Source organism: Onychostruthus taczanowskii, unplaced genomic scaffold (assembly GCF_017590055.1).
Source record: "Onychostruthus taczanowskii isolate IOZ18803 unplaced genomic scaffold, ASM1759005v1 scaffold40, whole genome shotgun sequence".
Lineage (NCBI taxonomy): Eukaryota > Metazoa > Chordata > Aves > Passeriformes > Passeridae > Onychostruthus > Onychostruthus taczanowskii.
In genome coordinates, this window is record NW_024501460.1 from 4,631,667 (window position 1) to 4,651,006 (window position 19,340).

General features: G+C 46.4%; 1 long non-coding RNA gene across 9 annotated transcripts; it reads left to right on the forward strand.

Annotated features, from left to right (window-relative positions):
* Nucleotides 1-1,349: 1,349 nt before the first annotated feature.
* Nucleotides 1,350-19,340, forward strand: LOC121340449. 9 transcript variants are annotated; one of them, XR_005953301.1, is made up of 6 exons: nucleotides 1,350-1,499; nucleotides 1,866-2,096; nucleotides 6,064-6,393; nucleotides 6,959-7,135; nucleotides 8,162-18,604; nucleotides 19,203-19,340. It is a non-coding gene; the product is annotated as an uncharacterized LOC121340449 (long non-coding RNA). The 9 variants fall into 9 exon arrangements; XR_005953300.1 differs by having other exon boundaries at nucleotides 8,162-15,981; XR_005953305.1 differs by lacking the exon at nucleotides 19,203-19,340 and having other exon boundaries at nucleotides 8,162-15,981; nucleotides 18,298-18,434.

Below are 19,340 nucleotides of genomic sequence, written 5' to 3' on the forward strand. Positions count from 1 at the left end.
TCTACAAATTTACTAACAAAGAATTTACAAGAAATTTATATTAATTATTACGTTATTACTGCTGTGGTTAAAGCTGAACCAGTGAGGTATAATAAAATCTTCAAGAATATCCAGTTGAGGCAATGAAGAAAGCTCCTGTGCTCAAGGGATCATTGATAAATGGGAGGAAGGAGGAAGAAAATGGGCAGGTGGTTTTTAAGAGATCCTGTAGTTCCTACAGGCTTTCCACATCCCAAAATATAGAAAACTGTCAAAGAATCCTTGTTGCATGCCCAGACAAAAAAGAGCAAGCTTTAATACTGTGTGGCCTAATGGTAAATGTGTGTGTGTGCACGCTGATAGTGCTTTAACCCAGAGAGACCTGCCAGTACTCACCACTACGATTTTCAGCTAGTGAAATGTGCTCTCCTTTAACAAATGGTAACCTCTGAGGACTGGTGAGACTCAGAAGCCTTCCCAGCATCCATGAAACAACCTGTAGCCTTTCTGAAATGTGGAGACTGGGACACAGTTTCTAAATTCCTCCTTTCTTGAGGAAAAAAACCCTACTTTTCATTTACAATTGCTCATTTAATGTATGACACAAACCTGTCAAAATGGACCATCTCTAATGTCTGAGCCTCACTCTAAATGAGATCCCTAATTTACTGATCATCCTGTTTCCGAACTGGGCCAGATTGGAGCATCCTACCTTAACAACAGCCTGAAACTCTAGCGGAATTTGGACTCTGATCCAAACTCAAGGCACAGGCTCTTCTCTGAATAAAAATAACTAGATCACAAGCTATTCTGGGGTGGTGACTTTTAGACAAGAAACGTAGGGCTTACATAGGTTTTTTACTCCTGTCAAATACCTCTGGATGCTGCCCTCCTTCCAGCCGATATTCCCAAAGTGCTCAGAGCCAAATAACCCTAACTGGAAGTTGGAAACTGTAGAACAACTGATATTATTCATGGTAAACACTGGTGGTTTTCTTGGTTGGGTTTTTTCCTTGCAGAATATTCTGCTACTCTGGTTGCTGCTGATGCTGATATAATTTCTGTCGTGGCCTGTGATGAATAGCATGAACAATGCTGGGTTGAGATAAGAGCCAACAGTGTGTTGGAAAGCCTTCTTTAAATATGAATCCCTGTGGTTCTGACTGTCTTGACAGAGAGGTGGCTAAATTGATGTGCTTGGTACCATTTACATGTCTGCCAAAGCTGCTGGTCACCATCGCCTTCTCCCCTCCCGTAGCACCTGCTGGCAAATCTTCTGGATTTTTTCCTGTTTACTTGGTTATTTCTAGTGTAGCGATAGGAATAGTTTCCATTCATGAAAAATGTGGTGGGATAGAGATGGTTATAAGGGATAGGAGGCGGTACGCTGGGACTAGGGAGCAAGCACTAAAATATGTTTTACATCCGTGGGAGCTGGCCGTGTGTGGTACCCCACCGAGAGCATTCCCACTGTGCTCAGCAGATGGATGATGGGAGGGGGTTTTTTTCTGTGTTTTAAGGTAAGAGCACTTTTCTCCTTGGGAGCTGCAAGCAGTCTGTGCACTTCAGTTACTGGAAAGCTCTGGACTGTGTAAATTATTATCCTGTTGGATCGAGGAGCAAACTGGTTTGCTTAAGATGTCACAGGAAGCTTTCAGCTTTGTCAAGAGCATAAGCTATATCTTCTGACTTGTAAATCTGGGCTATAATTGAAGAAGTTTTCTTCCTCTTGACACAGCTGGCCTACCTTCTCTTTGATATTATCCCAACTTCCCCTAATCACTGGGTGACATCTGATCTCTGTGACTTTTGTACAGGATCCAAGATCTATTGTACTTGGTCCAAGATCTCACCTTTCATTTCTGGCTCGTCTAATTTTGTTTCAGGCCCTGGCAAATCTGAGAGGCTCATCCCAAGTCCAGCTGCTGAGCCTTTGGAAAGCAGGGATGCATCTTGGCAGTGTATCTCACCACGGCATGGATATTTTCCTGGACCAGCCACAGGAATGGTCACAGTGTCCTCCACTAAACTCTAGTGTGGAGGATGGCTATTGCCACCCACACACTTCCTGCAATTTCATCTTAAACACAGTGATCTTTACTTGCTGCCTGCGGTTGGTATGTAAAGCTGCTTTCTGTAGGTTTGAAGCTGCTGCCCCCCTCCAAACTGGCTTTTGTTTTACTGTTCAGTTCAGTGATTTCAACAGAGAACTTACTAGCCAGTATCTAAGGTTTTATTTAGGGTCAAGCTAACATAGAGCATTGCTTTAGTCAATATAATTATTTTTGTTTTGTCTCTAATCTCACTAATTATTTTAGTGCTGTTGTCTCTTTATTCTCCCTGGTCCTTTAAGGGTTTGCAGTCATTCTTTTGGGCTATGGATATCATGGGCCAAATCCTGCCCTAATTTACACCTGTGAGTCCAATGGAGCTGCATACATGCACATGAGAATACAGTTAACAGGATACTGAAGTTGTTTGCCTGTTTTGAAAAGTTGTGTGGAGGATGAATGCTGAAAAATGTCATTTAGGATTATGTAATTCCTAAACCTGTAAATACTGATGTATAGATAGCTTCTCTCCTAGCTGCCTATTTTTATTGGTTGTAGAATATATGTATGTGTTCAAAAATTTAGGTGTTGTACTTGCTGTAGAACCCCCTACTGGAGTTACAATAATTTAATAGCAGCTTCTTACACTGTACAGCAGTTTTATCATCCTACCTAGTACTGAAGACTTATCTGCACCAGGGGATTTCACAGACTCAGAACTGCATTCAAATAATGCTTAATATTTATACAAGGGTGAAGATTGATATTTAGGTTTGGTTTTATTGAGGATTTTTACTGTTCAGAATTTGATTTGGCAAATTTTAAAATCCTCAGTTTTCTTACTTTCAATTTTTTTTTTTTTTTTTTTTTTTTTTTTTTTTTTTTGACTGGAAGCTTTAGTTAGAGTTTTGCAGCTTACCTAATACAATACAAGGAGACAAAATTACAATTCAAGTAGCTTTGAAATAGGAATAATAAAGCAGCTATGCTGCATTTAAACATGCTGTAAAATGTTTCAATGCACTCTACCAGGAACTTCTTGTTTCCCTGATTTGCTTCTTAAGGAAAATCCTGACCAAGTCAGCTGGATTTTGTGATGTGTTTTCATTTCAGCAAAACAGTATTCCAGCGGAGATTTCTTTTCCTGGTGGATTGAGAAGAGCAGGACCAGCAGAGCTGCCCAGGCAGAGGGTGTTATTTCAGAAGAAGAGCACTCCCTTACTCACAGAGAGGAGTGATCCAATATGCCTTCCGTCCGGGGGCAGGAGTGGGAAGGAGGGAGGAGAGGGGGAAAAAGGATGCTTCCTTCCCAGAGCTCGGGGCTGCTGGCCAAGAATGTATGTCTAAATTCAAGCCCAGTGAGTGCTGTGCCAGATCCAGAGAGTTTGGAGTCCCTTTGTCCAGAAGCTTGCAATCTGTGAGGGAGCTGCCAAATGGGATATGTGGCATCCATGTTATATATCTGATTCATGAAAACTGGTTCCTACTGAGCTTACTGTATGGCCTGGGGCAAAAGTACTTCTGATTCCCTACATGATGCAGGGATCAGCAGGCCACTGCTGTTCTCTGAAAACCCAGCTCCAATGGCAGCTCAGGACACCTCCTCCCTCGGGTCAGGCTGAGGCAGGTGCCGTGCACAGGGAGAGGAAAGGGTGCTGTGTTTGACCCTGCTCTCCCTCTCTGGGAAGGGAGGACCTGGTGCCTTTTGCATTTCTCCCCAGGCTGAACCATTAAGTCTGATGACAGAAATGAACCTTCCCCCCTGGACTTGAGCCAAAAGGCTTTTTTTTTTTTTTTTTTTCTCTCCCTTCCCCTCCTGTCTCTTTCATAACCGTCATTTCCCCGTATCTCTGGAACATATCACGTACTACTGTCATGTGCCGTAGGTGCGCACCCCGTTTTCTCTTCAGCTATGTCCTGCCTCCCATCTGTTCGATAAGAGCCCCTCCTTGTCTGGCTGATGCCTTTTTGCCACAGATGACAGGGTGGACTGAAGCCATTGCTCCTGCCCCAAAGGAGAGCCTCCACATTGAGGAGGGAGGGGAATCTGCTCTGGAAACACCACCTACAAGCCTCCATGTCAGCAGGGCTGCAGCAATTCCTGTGGGATGAGTGTCTGTGTTCCCGTGTCTCACTGGAAGGTTCAGCCAGTTGTGCTTGTGCAAACCTCTGGAGGGTTTCTGAGGTTGAGCAGGTGTCAGTGAGGACACAGCCTGAGTTGCAGAACTCCTGCGACAGGCTGTGCTGGACAGAGAGGGACCTCGCCTTAGTAACAATTGTTTTTGTGTTCCATGTGGTTGCAAAGTGAAGGACAATAGGCAGGGGGAACCCTGTTTGATGACACTTCCCAAGCCAGTGGTACCCAGTTTGGTTTCCCGTTTTTATACTAATGGATTCACATCAAATGCCAAGGTTGCTGAGGGCTGCCCATGGAGCAACTCTGATACAGGACATGCCATTGTAAAGCCCTGTGCAAGGGCATTGGTTCAGCCATGACTAGATCCAGGCCATTGCTAGAGAGATTAAAGGAGATGTGATCCCTCCATCTCTCATCCTCCTAACATCAGTGATGATCCCAGCACATGTTTCAAGAAGCTTTCTGAGGCTTCTTGTCAAATCTGTGCTCCGGCACTGACAGCAAGAGCTCTGGACCAGAAAACAAGAGCTAAAGCTTTTTCCTGGGACTGCCCCTGAGCAGCTGTGCTGTCTCCTGGGCTGCAGCTCAGCTGCCCTGGCTCCACAGCAGCAGCTCTGCTTGTCCCCTCAGCGTGTGCCAGGAGGCGGGTTTCAGCTGTGAAACAGAGCATGGTCTATCCTGTCCTTCCTGGGTCAGGGTCCAGAGAGCATGCCCTTTCCCTGCATCTCACCAGCACGGGAGATAACCTTTCCCCTGCACCTCACCAGCGTGTTCATCTTCTCTGTTCACATCAGGGCTGCTTTTTTCCTGAGCACAGCAAACAATTCCCTGCCTTTCTGTCCCATGCTGGCCTGGAGCAAAGCTTTCTGTGTGAGTCTCCCAGGCAGTGTGACTTGTTTCTAGCATGCTACAGGCAGGCCTCTATTCAGATGAATGTCCCTGTTAAATATGTATGAATCTGATTGACGACTTCCTAGCTGTCCAGGTTTTATTCCTTTTTATTAATTTGTGGATGCCTTCTGCTAAACAGGGAGTGCAACCACGTCTCAGTGAGTTTTGACTCATTGAGGGGCTGCCCTTAATCTGCCTGTCTTTAAAGCTTCTTCCCCTCCTCCTCCACTCCATCCCCCTCTGGCTCAGTTCCCCCCTCCTCTCTCTGCAGCTGCTGGACAGCTTTGTGACCACCAGTTGGGATGGCTGTTTGCCACTCTCCCATGATTGCTGCCGTGTGCTGTTTCCCTTATGCCCGTTGTGCAGTCAAAGAGGAATTCTCCTCTGCAGAGAGAGAAGCAGGCACAGTTGTCTCTGGGCTGAACTGGGAGCTTGTGCTTAGCTCTTACTCCGTGAAAAGCCTGGCAATATTTTTTTTTATGGCGACCATGTAGACTTGGCAAGCAGCAGCAGCTTTCTCAGCCCAGCTGTTGGCCGCCTCTCTGCCGCAGGTTTTTGCAAGCAGAATGTGCTCGCACCTCGGCCATGGCCACGTGGAGCCTGGCAGCTTCCCAAGAGCCACCGATGCCACAACTGCTGCGGGAGGATGGTCGGCAGAGCATCGGGAGATGCTTTGGGGTGGACAGGATTTTGTCCTGCTGGCTCCAGTCAGGAGATGGGATGAGTGACAAGGGGCAGCCTTGCAGCTGGGGGGGCATGTTGATGCTGCAACAAGTGGTGAAGCTGGAACAGGAAGCTGCTGCTTTACAAACAGATTTATTGTTGTGAGTGGGGCAAAAGTCCCCGGGACAGCGGTGCCTGTGTGTGGGCAGGTTTGACTTGTATAACCTGCCTTTGCTGGGACTTTGGATGGAATTTTCAGTGGCACAAAAGGAAGTTCAGTGCCTGAATCCTGCTGTGATTTTGCCTTTTAAGCTTAATGTTGCTGTTTCCCATCCTCTTCAGGCCTCAGGGAACTGTCCCAGGCAGGCCATGCTTGCAGTGATGTGAAGAAAGGACAGGTTTTGGCAGAGAGACCTCCAAGTGCGCATGCTGAAGTGGTGGCTGGTCAGAAACAACACCAAAGCTCAGATGAAATCAAGGACTTGGAGATTTTGCATCCTGCCCCTGCTGCATGTGTCCTACCAGAGTGTTTTGGGGAAGCTGATGAGCCAGCCAATGTCGTGGACATAGGAAAAAGGACAACATCTCCAGTGCCCTCTCATGTACCCTGAAGATTTTGTACTGGGTGGCAGTCCCCCCAGAGGGATGTGCACAGGCCACCTGGATGGCCAGGTGATGTCAAATGTCCTTGTCCTGCCTAATTCAGGAGGGCATGAGCTGAAAAAAGAAGTGTTTTTCCCTTGTGTGTTTTCCTGGGAGTAGTAGTGGCACTAGCTCTGCCAGGGATCTTGCTGCGGCCTCTGAGCTACTCCAGCCTTTGACAGGGGTGTTGATTTCCTGTTGACTCCCAGCCAGAGCCACCTCTGAAATGGTGGTATGGGTGAGGCTGAGATGAGTCCAAGGAACCCAGGGAGAGTGGAGGCCCCTTTGTCACCCACCTGGTCGTGGGGCAGCCTCCTTGGCCACTCTAGGTGGAGGTCAGCTCCTCTGCTGTCCACAGAAGGCTCCTGCTGTGGGATCTGCCCACTGGGTGATGTTCCTCCAGGAAAAAAGCCCTGTGAGACCCACTCTTGTCCTTCCACGAGCTAGGAGAGGACTGTCCTGCTGAGGCAGGAGCCAGTAAGAAAAGTGGTTACTTCTTCTTCCCCTTTATTTTTTATGGATTTTTTTTTTTTACTTCACTGTATTTATCTTCACTTTGTTCTTTTCTTTTTTTTTTTTTATTTACTTGGCTCAGCTCCATCATTTTTACTTGTCTCCCCTGTGTGCTCTTCAGACTTGCAGTCCCTTTCACCCTGCTCTCTGCACCTCCCTCCCTGCTTGATGGGAAGGTTGTTCCTCAGGTGCTGGAGTTCATTCCTGTGTGTGGAACACTGTTCAGCAGAGGAAGCTGTGGGAGGGCCATCCCAGCTGGGTGAGTGCCTGTGCCAGGCTGCTGTTACTATGTGTGACTCAGGTGTCCCTCACTCCTGCTCCCAGACACTCAATGACCTTTTCCTGCCAGTTCTGAGATGGGGCCAGAGGCCATCTCTCACTCAGCCTGTCCCTCTTTAAAGATATGATAGAATTCCTTTATCTCCCAATGCCAGGCAAGCCTGGGATGCTCAGAGGTGCAGATAACATTGCTGCTGTGTGTACCAGGGGCTGGGCAGGCGAGCAAGAATCCTCTCTTCTCCCTTAGCACTCAGCAGGACAGCCTGATCATATCCCTGCCCTTGCTTTTATTTCTGGCAGATCCAGTTTCTCTTTCTAACCTCTTAGCAAATCTCAGTGCAGCCCTTCTGGGTCCTGGTGACCTCCTGGCTGGGCAAAGTCCTTGAGGAAGGGGCAGCAGCCAGAGCCACCTGGCAGGGGTGGCTGGCTACAGCTCCACCAGGAGCTGCAGGACACTGGAGCAGGGATGGGTGGATCCTGGGAGGATGGGTGGTTCAGGCGGTGGTGCAAAAGCTGGTGGAGAAGCCAGGAGGTGCATGAAAAAGCAGTTCATGGCCTGGCAAAGGAGATAAGGAGAAACTTGATCCCTGCCTAAACAACCAGGGTTCTTGTTCCTTCAGGTCTGCCCCTCCAGGGGCATAGTGCAAATGTAAATGTCCAGGTATTTATGTACTCTGGCATAAATTCAAAATACTTTTGGTACAAATACAGAAGAAAGAGCAAAACTGTAGTCACCATTAGCACAGAATACTCGTGATGCTCCCATCTAATACCACACTGCATTTTCCTGTGATATTTTATGGTGAGAACATAAAGCCTGGCATCTTTCAGTTTTATGATTGAAAGATGTTTACAACAACTAAAATATGTGGGAATTCAGTATTTTCCACATCATCGGATTAAAAGCCCGTCTCTCAACTTATTTACTGCTCCACCTAAGGCTTTTACTGCACCTGTCTTCACAAGCATCGGAGCATTCGTGTTTCGTCTGTCTTTTTGTGGCCAGATGAAGTCATCTTGGAGCATGGGTGCGGTGGTGAAAGACACACACAGTGAATTTACATCTCTTGGATAAAGGGAGAAACTGAAGAAAGATTTCCCCTGTGAGCTGGCTTTTATCGTCAGTGTGAACATCTTAGTCAGCACAAGCTCAGACTTCTAAAGTTGTGCAGCCGTGTGCTGGGAGAGCTACAGCCCCTGCAGCTTCCTGCTTCCCTGGACCAGCCAAGGGTAAAGGCTCCAGGATCTGGTGCTCCTCTGGCAGGAATGGCTGAGCCCAGGCCAGGTGAGTTGCAGGCTCTGAAACTTTGTGAGTGACCCTGCTCCTCTGGAATGTGGGAAAACACCCTCCCATTTGATTTTAACAAATCACCACAAGCCAGATCCTGTAGCGTGTTGAACATCAGTGGATACAGACTAGAGAACAGAATTAGCTGGGAGAATCCTAATGTTTTGTGAAATCATTTCCATGACACAGACATGATACCAGAGTGGGATGCTGCATGCTTAAGTACTCAAGTCTTCAGGAAGCAAGAATCTGCAGATACTCTGACTCACTAGAAGAAAAATTACTTGTAGTGACTCAAACACTTGGATGCTGTGGTTTCCTAATTAATCACTGTGCTCCACCATGGGTCCAAAATCCTCCTTTCAGGACCAGAGAATGTTTGTGGCCTTGAGGATTCCTGCTCTGGTGCAGCTGTCTGGGTGGACAGATTAACCTCTTGCTGCCCGTCTGCAGTACGGTCTGCAGACACAATTAATTTCTGGGCTGTTAGCACAAGTGACTTGGTAGGCTCTGAAAGCTTGATGATGGTAGTTTTGCCTAAAAGAGGGACTTAGCAGGGGACACTTTTTTGAGGTGACCATGTGACTTGAGGAATCCCCAGGAAGGTCTGCTGCAGGTTTGGCAGCAATCTCACGGTCAAGGGGCTGCAGACTCAAACTTTTCTGGGAGGAGACGGATCCAGTGGTGTGTTAGAGCTGGGAAACCCTGGGGAACCCTGCAACCCTGCCCTTCTTTTGCAAGAGAACAGTACGAGGTGCCTCCCTTTGCCTTGACGTGCCTCGTCAGCCGGGAAGCTGTTCCCATTGGGCAAAAGGTGAAATTTATGTCTTTCATAACTTTGTGTTTGGATTTTGTGCTGTGCTTATTTTGTACAACGTGGTACAGAACACGAGTATTATGCATTGAGATAGCTCATCTTCTCTGCCCTAAGCCCAAAGTGCATGTTGCTGTCACCACAGGAAAATAGTGTGACCATGGGTGGAAGCAAAGAATGTTTCTTTTCAAGGTTTGTGCTAATTTTGCACTTAATTGGTATGTTACAAACCTAGCAAATCATAAATAAAACCTGAGCTTTCCTTTTTCTAAAACTAGGTCTTAAAATATAACTTGACTTAGATTTGAGTTGAAAAGGCAAGCTTTTGAAAGAGATGAAGCATGCCCTCATGTGGCAATATTTTTTCCTTATAATACCTGTTTGTTTTGGTTTTAATCCCCAAATAATCTATTACAATGAGTTATGTCATGACATCAGAACTGGCATGCAGCATGGGTGCTGTGATACAAAGCTGGTGTACACACAAAATGTTCAGAAATAGTTATATGGGGTCTAACTCTCCTGTAACTTGAGTCCCTGCATGAGTGCTTTTATTCTAAAATAAGACTAGCTCCAAACAGGAGTTCACAAATAAACAAAGGTGTGAAATAAAACTTGTCCTGTCCTCTGCTCTGTGGGAAACTTGCTTTCCACAACTGAGAGGAAAATTTAAAATTGTTACAAAGTGGACAACTTGGTTAGAAACCAGAATAATTGATTTTGAAGTCAATTTTAATCAAAACCAAAATAAACCGAAAATAAATACACATTCACAGAGCTGGCCTGAATAACTCACTGTAATAATCACGGTATTTGTTGAGCTGGTAGTACTTCCTCGTGTCTATACAAGGCTTGCAACTGTGTAGATAAACTTTTGGAAGCCTGGCTCTGCTGTGAGTTTTACATTTTTGACACATAAAGGTTGGGTTTTAAAACCCCAGCTGACATTTCCCAGCTTGATAAATAGGGAAGTTCTACTCTTTCCTGACAAAGCATTGTCTGCTTTTACTGTAGATCAATTTCCTGTTTTTTCTTTCCTGAACTTAATGTAATTCATAGAAATTACTGGGTCCCAACAGCTTATTGGGACTTGGTATCTTTCAACCAGAGCACCATCAAGAGTAAAGAAAAAATGTATGGTGATCATGGAAGTCTGATTGGGAAGCGTGTGATGGAGGACATCAAGTTTTAAACTTCAAGGAACCCTTTGAAATCCCAGAGTTTCCACTTGCTGCCTGGTCACTGTTTCCATCAGCTGGCCCTTTACCAGACTCCTGGGAAGCTGTCACCTGGCAATCACATGCCCCACAGGTTCCCCGAGGTTCATGCTCTTCCTTGCAGAGCCTTGCAAAGCTTGCAGGATGGTTCTGGCTGGCTGAAGAGCAGTAGGAGTTGCTTTCTCCTCATCTTCCTCTCCAGGCTACATTTCCTGCTAATACAGGCAGCTCCCTCCTGTGCTGAGAATAGTTTCCATGGAGTCAGGAAATACGAGAAGCAGAGAAGTGGGAAACTCTGGATCCACTAGACAAGCCTCGACTCTCCTTGGGTGCCTGAATGTGTGCAAAAGCTGTGGGTGGTCTGAATTTTGGGTGCTTGAGCAGGAGGCTTTGGATGTTGGTGTGGATATCCAAGTTGCTTTGAGAATACTTAAGGCTGAATGAGAAGTGAATTCCCTAAATGTCTCCCCTAGGGTCTCATTGACTTTCAGCAAAATCGTCCCTCAGAGGCCACTCAGCATCTTCATTCATAGAGCTCAGTGATGCTCTGCTATCCAATTCCCTTTGAAAAGGTTTTTGTGCTGTAATCTGCTGGCTGGTTACTCAACTGGTGCAGCTTACAGACCTCCCCTGGTTGTTGCACGTCTTTTAATTTTTAAGGGTTTATTTCAGCTCCTTTGTGAAGTGTAAGGAAATGGGTGATCAGCAAAATTCTTCCCAGTATTTTGGAAGCATTAGTAAATGTTGAATAAAGGGCAATTGCACTGTTGTTTTCATGGGAACTGTGAAATAAAGACTGCTAGATTAGGTGCAATCCTGATCTTAAAGTCACAATTCTTACACAATTTTTTTTGCACTCTGGTGCAAAAACTCATATGTGAGAATGTGTGCTAGCAATGAGCCAAGTAATTCAGCACTGCAGGAATCCCACCAACTTCATCTCCAAGCTGGTAATGAACATGGGCCTGGACACGTCCAACTGATGTGTTTGCCTGCAGAAATTATCTACATACAGTCAATGACAGCAGCATTCTTCAGATGTTGGGTTTGATGCAGTGAGCATACGTGACACTTCTGCTTTGCTTCCTCTTCTTGCTGTGCCCTGGACTTAGCTGTGCTCTGCTTTCTGTAATCTAGCCAGAGACACCCTGTTCCTGGGAAAAGGCACCCTGGGCCTGGAAAAAGGCGAGCTGGGCAGCTGTGTTGGAGAACTTGTGTCAGCTTCCAGCAGCTAGCTGATCCCCTGTGCCTTGCTGCTCTTTTGCACGGCTTCAGTACCTGAGCCAGTGTGTTTCCAGCTGGCAGAGGTGTGCCTGAGCAGGGTTGAACAGCAACTGCTTGGAGGACCAGAGTGGTGTGGTTGGAGCAGAGGTGCTTGCTGACGTAGCTGACTAGATGAACTGGTTGACTGGTTAAATACTGGTGGCAAAAGAACTTGCAAAGCTGCTTTGCAGAAGTGGGTGGGTCTCAGCCACATCCTCACTGGCTTTGGTATTTGTCCTCAAGCCTGATTTCCATTTTCTGTACACCCTTTGCTTTCTGCTCTCCTTCTTTTTTGGCAGGAGATGTCAGCCAGTAGGTTGTGGCAGCCTATCAGAAGTGACTGGAGATATTTGCTGGATGAACAAAGCCTATCCACTCCCTGTCCATCCTGACAACGACACAGAAGGCATGGGGCACTCAGTCACAGTCCTGTTGCTCGTCTTTCAAACTGCAGGAGATGAATGGCAATGTCACCTCAGGACACACCACCCTGGAGGCATTGCCGTGAGAGTCATGGCAACATCTCAGCAGGTGGTTTTCAGGTGAAGAGCGCTTAAGGCCATGGATGTGAATGCTCTCTCTTTTCCCAGGCCCTTCAGCGATTTATCGTGCTTTCTGTTCAGGTGTATCTGAAACAGGTATTACAACGTACACGGCTCCTGCCGCTCCCTCCTGCAAGGCTGAGGTGCAGGGCAGGTAGTCCCCTCCTCCCTGAGTGGCTTAATCCATCTGTGCTTCCTGCACTGTGGGGCTCCAGGCTGTTTGCAGAGATGGCACATTGACCATTTTTGATACACATTGATAATTTTTGCTTCTTGCTGTACACCAGTGACCTCTGGCTGCTTTCCCACTGATGTAGCTCACCATGCCTGTGGGATGTTGAGGTGGCAGGGGTACAGCAGCTGCTGGGGATGTAGGGGGGAACAGCCAGCTGCTGCCTCAGCCCTGCTGCCTGGGGGGACGCTGGCTGGAGAGGTGGGGGGCAGGAGGAGAGAGATGCCTCCAAGAAGGAGCTGGGCCACCATGTTCACCTTCCTCCAAGTCCATCTGCCGCTGCTCGTCTGCAGGGGGAGGATTTGATGCACATAAACAAGCACCAGGGAAGTTTAATCCAGCTGGCTTGGGCGCTGTTAGGCAGGGAATTGCCACCCCAAACTTTAATCACCTGAGCAAGCGCCTGGTGAGCCTGAAAAGCTCGGTCTGAAAATGACAGCATTGCAGAGACAGGCAGAGCTTTTGTCCAGCATTGATCCTGGCTAGCAGCTCACTTGTGAGGAATGGACTGTGCTGCATGTGGTCCTTCAGTCTGCTCAGGCCACTTCTGAGGTGCTGGTCTTGGAGGGGCTCCATCCCTGGCTTGCAGAAAGAGGAGCACTTGTCTGGGCCCTTGTCAGGGAAATCCCGAAGGCTCTGAAGCATGTGGCCAGGTCTACTCATCTTCCACAATGTCCTACAACAGCAGGAATATTGTACAAGGAGGTGACTTAGGCAGTACTGTGAGTTTTCACAGCACATGGCACACCCTCAACTGAAAATTTGCATAAATACCTTTCCAAGTAATGAGTATTTTCTAAATAGAACCAAAATCACATGAGAGGCAGGGAGGGGCATTTACGGGAAAGGCAGGTTTGCTGCATTTGGATCTCATGCAAGAAACAGGATTAGTACTGTCCACAGAAGTTAGAGCATGAATTTTAAGGGTCTGGTTGAGGAAGTTCCTTAGCACAGATGGAACGACCTTGATGCTTTTGACCTGACAAAGGCAGTTAATGCCAAGAAGCAGTTTTTGTGTCCACGGCAGGGAGAAATGACCATTACTCCTGATGACACCTCTTCAGGACACATCCATGTGATCCCAAGGGACCAGAGAGATCCCCACATGGTATAGTGATGATTGCTGTTGAAGACTGCAACCAAAACCCAGGAGCCACCCTCTTTTTGAGAAAGAGTTTGAGAAGTAGAGAGGAGGCAGGGGAGAAGTGATTTTATTTAGAATTATCCACTTAAAGCCTTCTCTAGTCGCTCTCAGAGCATTTTCCAAAGGACGCTGCTATTCTTACCCTGCCTTATCCCATGGGGAAAAGCACAGCAGTAAGGTGGCTGAGCTGTGGTCAGTGCAAAGCCTGGAGAAGGAGGGATTTTAATCTCTGGGATTTCAGCTAGGTGGTTGCTACCAGTTAAGTTATAAGTCATATAAAAAAGATCTTTCTGTTCTCTTTATCTAGAAATCACCATTTCCAGTGAGAAGCAGGTAGAGGGAGAGTCAGCAATCCCTGCTGCTTCCACTTCTTTTCCTTACTAGTCTGCCTGTCCATTCCCTTTTACCACTTTACATGTGGTCACTTGATACCAGCAGCTGTTTTGGGACATCTCTATCTGTCACATCCTTCTTTTTACTTCAGTGTCTAAAAGTTTGAGTGCACCACAAAAAAACAAAACAAAACATTACAAAACCCCCCCCACATTAACAAAATGTGAGTTTCCTTCCAGGTTCAGTTCTAAACACGTCACTTTAGTGATGTCTAAACTACACAGCACTTGATGAGCAAAACATTACTATCTTCTAGCCACATTTGTTTTCCCTGTCTCCCAGAGCATTATAGTCACCCAGGGAGAACTGCGTGTTCTACTTCGCTGCTGTAAAGCTATTATGGGTATGAAAAGTTCCCATTAATCTGCTCCACACATGGATGTTTCTGGATAAAGTTCAGTAGCCAGATCCCTCTTTCTTTGTGTGCATCAAACGAAGCAGAAAAATGCCTCCAATTTAAAGACACCAAATGAATAACCAAATAGATGAGATTAATTTTTGTTTAATCCACGTGGGCAGCGAAGCCAATGGCCAATGTTTGTGTGTGGACTTCTCCAGGGAGTTCATTACCAGCCGAGTCTGTAATAAGTTAATGCAGAGATTCCATGGAAATAGGGGGTTAATTATATGCAGAGGATGTTGGCCAATGTACAGCTTTGAACAACAAAAATAGCCCAAGTCTTCTGTTTTGGATGTGGAATCAATTAACGAGGTCTGTGACATGTACCAGAATTTGTTAAGATAATTGTACTATAAGGATACTTATTTTCTTCTTCTTTTTCTTTTTTTTTTTTTTTTTTAAATAAAAAGCTAAAGAAAATAAGTGGGTAATGGAACGCAAGGGAGAGAAAGACATGAGACTGGTAATAAAACACTGGACTTTGGCCTGGGGCCAAGGCAGGCTTTTCAATAGGTCTGAAGTTTGGACGGCAGCACAGTTTGAACCAGTTTTCACTAACTGTCCAAAAGGTTATACTGTAATAGATGGAGAGAAGAGGTTGATTTTAGTTTACCAACTCCCCTCTCTCTGCTGGCAGGAGTGTTATGCTGCTAAGATGCCGTAGTCATTACACTGATGGATATCAGCATGTGGCGCGGCATGCTGCAGATTCAACTCCGAAGCTGAAACACAAAAAATTCTCCTTGATGCCGGTTGGCACAAACCTAATTTTTTCCCCCCTTTCCACATCTGGTTTTAATATAAAATGTGTCTCTTTCTGTGCTTTTTTTCCCCGCTTGCCACAGCTTTAGAAATGTCTTCTTTAAAAAAAAAAAAAAAAAAAAAAAAAAAAAAAAAAAAAAAAAGTGTACAGAAAAAAAAGAAGTGTACAGAGTGTCACTCCTCTTCCCCTATATTCCTAGGTTTTAGAATGAATTGCATGTGTGGTAGTTCAGTAGTGCAGCTTGGGAGCTGGGAGCTGAACAGAGCGCAGCGTATACCTTTGTAAAGGGATGTTTCATAAAAAAAGCAGAGGAAGACCAGATTACTTTTACTTCAGAGCAGTGAAACACACTTTTGGCTTTTACAAGTTTTCAAGGAGCCACTTAAACAGGTAGAATACAAATTTGAAAGAAAAAGATCTGACCCTTTTTCACCCCATTTCACTTTAGGACAAGCTCTGGGCATGTTCCAGGCATTTCTAAAGTCCCTCACTGTTTGCTTTTTTTCCTCACCCCCTTCTTCCAACTTGGTCCCTAAACACATTAATTTGTTCCTAGAAATTATCTACTTGTTTGTTGTGTTTTGGGTTTGGGTTTTTTTTTTTTTTGTTGTTTGTTTTGCACACAGAAATCCTCAGACCAAAGCAAACACTGCCACTGAAAAATGTTGCAATTCAACCCAGTTTTGAGGGAAGTGCCCCTGATAACTTCTCAGCTCCAAAGAGAAGCAGTGGAGGCTGGGGCTACCGAGTCTCCATGGAAATCACAGAGGGTAAGGTTTGTTTAACTAATTAGTGGTAATCCTTAATAACTCTGTGGCCTTTAATTTGTGGGGTTTCCACCAGGTTCTATGTTCAGTTCCTCAGGGAGTGAGCCTGGATCCCTGGGCTTTGTCACACATGGACTCCTGGAGACTGGCATGGCCTGCAGATCTGAGGGGCCACTTAGGGCACAGGGACATGGTTTGAGGTCAAGTGCCCTCCAGACCTCTGCATCTGGTGGTGGGCAAGCATCATGCCTGGCTGTTGTCCCAAAGGGACTCTCGGGGATCCAGAATGCAGGATAGGACATGGGCAGGATGGATACCTGGTCTGAGGAGGCTGACTGCACATGGGACCTTGGTGTGCCACAGCAGGGAAAAGGACTCTGTCAGCAGGGGCAATGCAAGGACCACCCTGACCTTTCACCTGCCTGCCTGGCTGCTTAGAGTTAAAGTGTTACCAGGGAAGGTGGCTGCAGCCTCCACACAGCAGATCTGGTGTGACCATAGCCACCCAGGGGCACCTGGGGACAAGGTCTGAGCAGTGGGAAGGGAAGATTTTTTCTGCGGCAGCTCGTCAGGCAGACAGGAAAGCAGAGGCCGGGGAGGCCAGGCAAGAGGAGGATGTGATAGCAGGGCTGAGGTGACCGGCCTGGGGCCATCAGGGCGATGAGGAGACACAAAAGCTGTGGGGCTTGTTAGTCAGGGCCCCAGCCTGCCAAAGGAGCCCACAGTAAGGAGTAGGTTTCTTACCAGTGAGTGGGAATGGGCAGTGCCTTTATTTTGCCTGTGACGCCAGAGGCAGCTTCAGGCACTGTTACAGATGCACTAAGGCTGAATGCCAGCATTCAGCTCCCCCATGAGCCCCCAGAACCTGCCAGGTGTTGGAGCAGGAGCAGGCTACATCTGCTCTCTGGCCGGCCACAATTCTAAATGGAAAAGGTACTTCCCAAGTACCAGAGCACCACTCCCTCTGGAACTGGTCCAATTAGGGTCATAACCAAGTGAAATGGGAACATAACCAAGTGAAATGGGAACATCCAACCCCATTCATTCTGTAAGAAAACAATACCTTTCTTTTGTTTTCTTAACTATCTGGGGAGTGTCATAAGAGAGGGGGTCTCTACTGTCCGGATCTTTTTAGTTCTTCCTTGTTTGGGAGTGCTTTAGGATGGAATGACCTTCTGTGGACACAGTTGAGTACTGCCATGTCCCATGCCTTTAACACAGCTGAAACTCTTCACAATAGAGCAAGAATGGGTGATGGCTGCCTAATTCCTCTGTAACCAACCTGAGCAAAGAAGTATAATTATGATAGTTATCGCTGGGGGATGTTTCAAAGAGAAAGCATGCTAGATACTTAGACTAAGCACTTAATTTTTTTTCTATCAAATTACTTCCAGCCCAGCAGCTAGCTCTATGTACATAATAGCTATGTTGGCTTCAATGAGGTCCTTCAGTTAAGGTCAGCTAAATACCTGCCCCATGATAGCAGGCCACAGACCAGATGCGAGATGCCATGGTGTCACCTCACCCACTCCTTTCCTGTTCTGCTGCAGACTCCCACCCCACTAGCTAATTTTCAGCATTTGGCTTTGTATAGTTTTAAATTAAGCAAGCTCCATTGGACTTTACTATTAAACCACTTGTTCATTTCCCTTTTAAAACCCAGATTTTTTTTAACACTCTAATAAGAGCACATACCAATATTTTATCTTTTCTGCAGTGTATCCCCAGGCAGAAATTATATTGTAATAATAAACTGGCTAGCTTGTTTTAACAGTTCCTGGCTTTTGGCTTTATGCAACACTGCAGGTGTGATTCTAGTAGCAATACTGTAGGTGTGAATTATTATGTTAGTGTAATAGCCTGTACCTTATTGTGCTTTATTGCTTAATTGGCTTCTTCCATAAGGATTCTGCAGTTGTTAGTGGGAACTAATGCCAAGCTTTTCTGTGAAAAGAATGGTACTCTTTTTCTGGTGTTTACTAAGGTCAGTCTTTTCAGTGGGTGACTGACTTTGGGAAATGAAGGAAAGATGTCACTAAATGAATTAAGAAAGTGCTTACTAAGTCCTTAATACAAAGCAGAGCAGGCTAAAAGACGCTCCTTGTTATGCATAGATACTTGTAACCCCAATGAGCCCTTTGGGAAAACAGCTGGCTGAGCTTTCTGGCAAAGGAAGCCCTCTCCCATGATCGGGGGATTCCCAGGTGGTGGGCAATATCTCTGGGTGGTTACATGCTCTGTGACCTCCTCTCCCCTCTCTATCCTTCCCACCACTTTACTGTTTTCAGCAGATGGAAGATCAAAGTTTTGTCTTCACAGCAACACACAGGCTGATCCCCTTGCCAGTGCATCCCTGAAGGGGGGCACCCCAGGCAGGGGGCTGCCTTCCCCTACCACATGGATCGCCTGAAACATCAGGAATGTGGGCAGCCCTCCACAGCATGTGCAGATCCTGCCACTCTGCCCGGGAATCAAGGAGCAGGGAGGAGTCCCAGGGGTACCCAGATGCTCCACTGATGCCTCCACCACTTGAAACCTGAGACAGCTTCAATATGTGCAGCCACACCCTGGTGTGGGGACCAAGGGTGTTTTTCAGTGGTTTGAAATAATGAAAGCTGCTGCTCCTGTGAGTCACTCAAATTCCCACCATGTACTCTTGCTAAATGATTTCATCTCTGCTTCCCTGTGCTCCCCAGCACTGTGCCTACTCATGCTGTTGAAGTTCATTTTTGGTCTCACACCTTCATTTAAGCCTTTTTCTGTTTGTCTGCAGCTGCAGGTTTAGCAGAAGGATCTGTATTTACTTTCAGCTGGGTGAAATATTTATGCCTGGCATCTTGTTTGCAGGAGTAGTGGGGTAGGTGATTTCCCAAGTGGGATCTTCATCACACAGAGTAGGAAACTTTTGTTTTCCCCTTCTTCTTGTGATGGTGTTTTCCAAAACTGTTAATGCAGAGCAGGGCTGGGCAGTAGCTACCAAATATGGATGCAGATCTAGATTCTGAAGTCACAGGGTTTTGCCTGGTTCCCCCAAAAGCTTGAGGCCATATCTGTTGGTGGATGCTACCTTGCCTTACCAGGGATCAAACTGAAAATACGCAGAGCTGAAAGCCCAGTGTATGGACCATTAATGGTTGAGTTAATAGGTGTTAGCCGTGTACAGATTGTCCTTTTCTATGGCTGAGGCACAAAAAGTTGTAGTGTTTGTTTCTTCCTTTTTCCAGGTCTCACCAGGTCCAGCCCAAAGGAGATGAGCGGGTTTGAGCTGTGTTTGCACTGTCTGGCCAGGAAGAGAGGACTCATCTCTGCCACAGAGCTCTCAGTGTGGTTTGTGCTGAAGTGGGATCCCAGATCTGGGATCT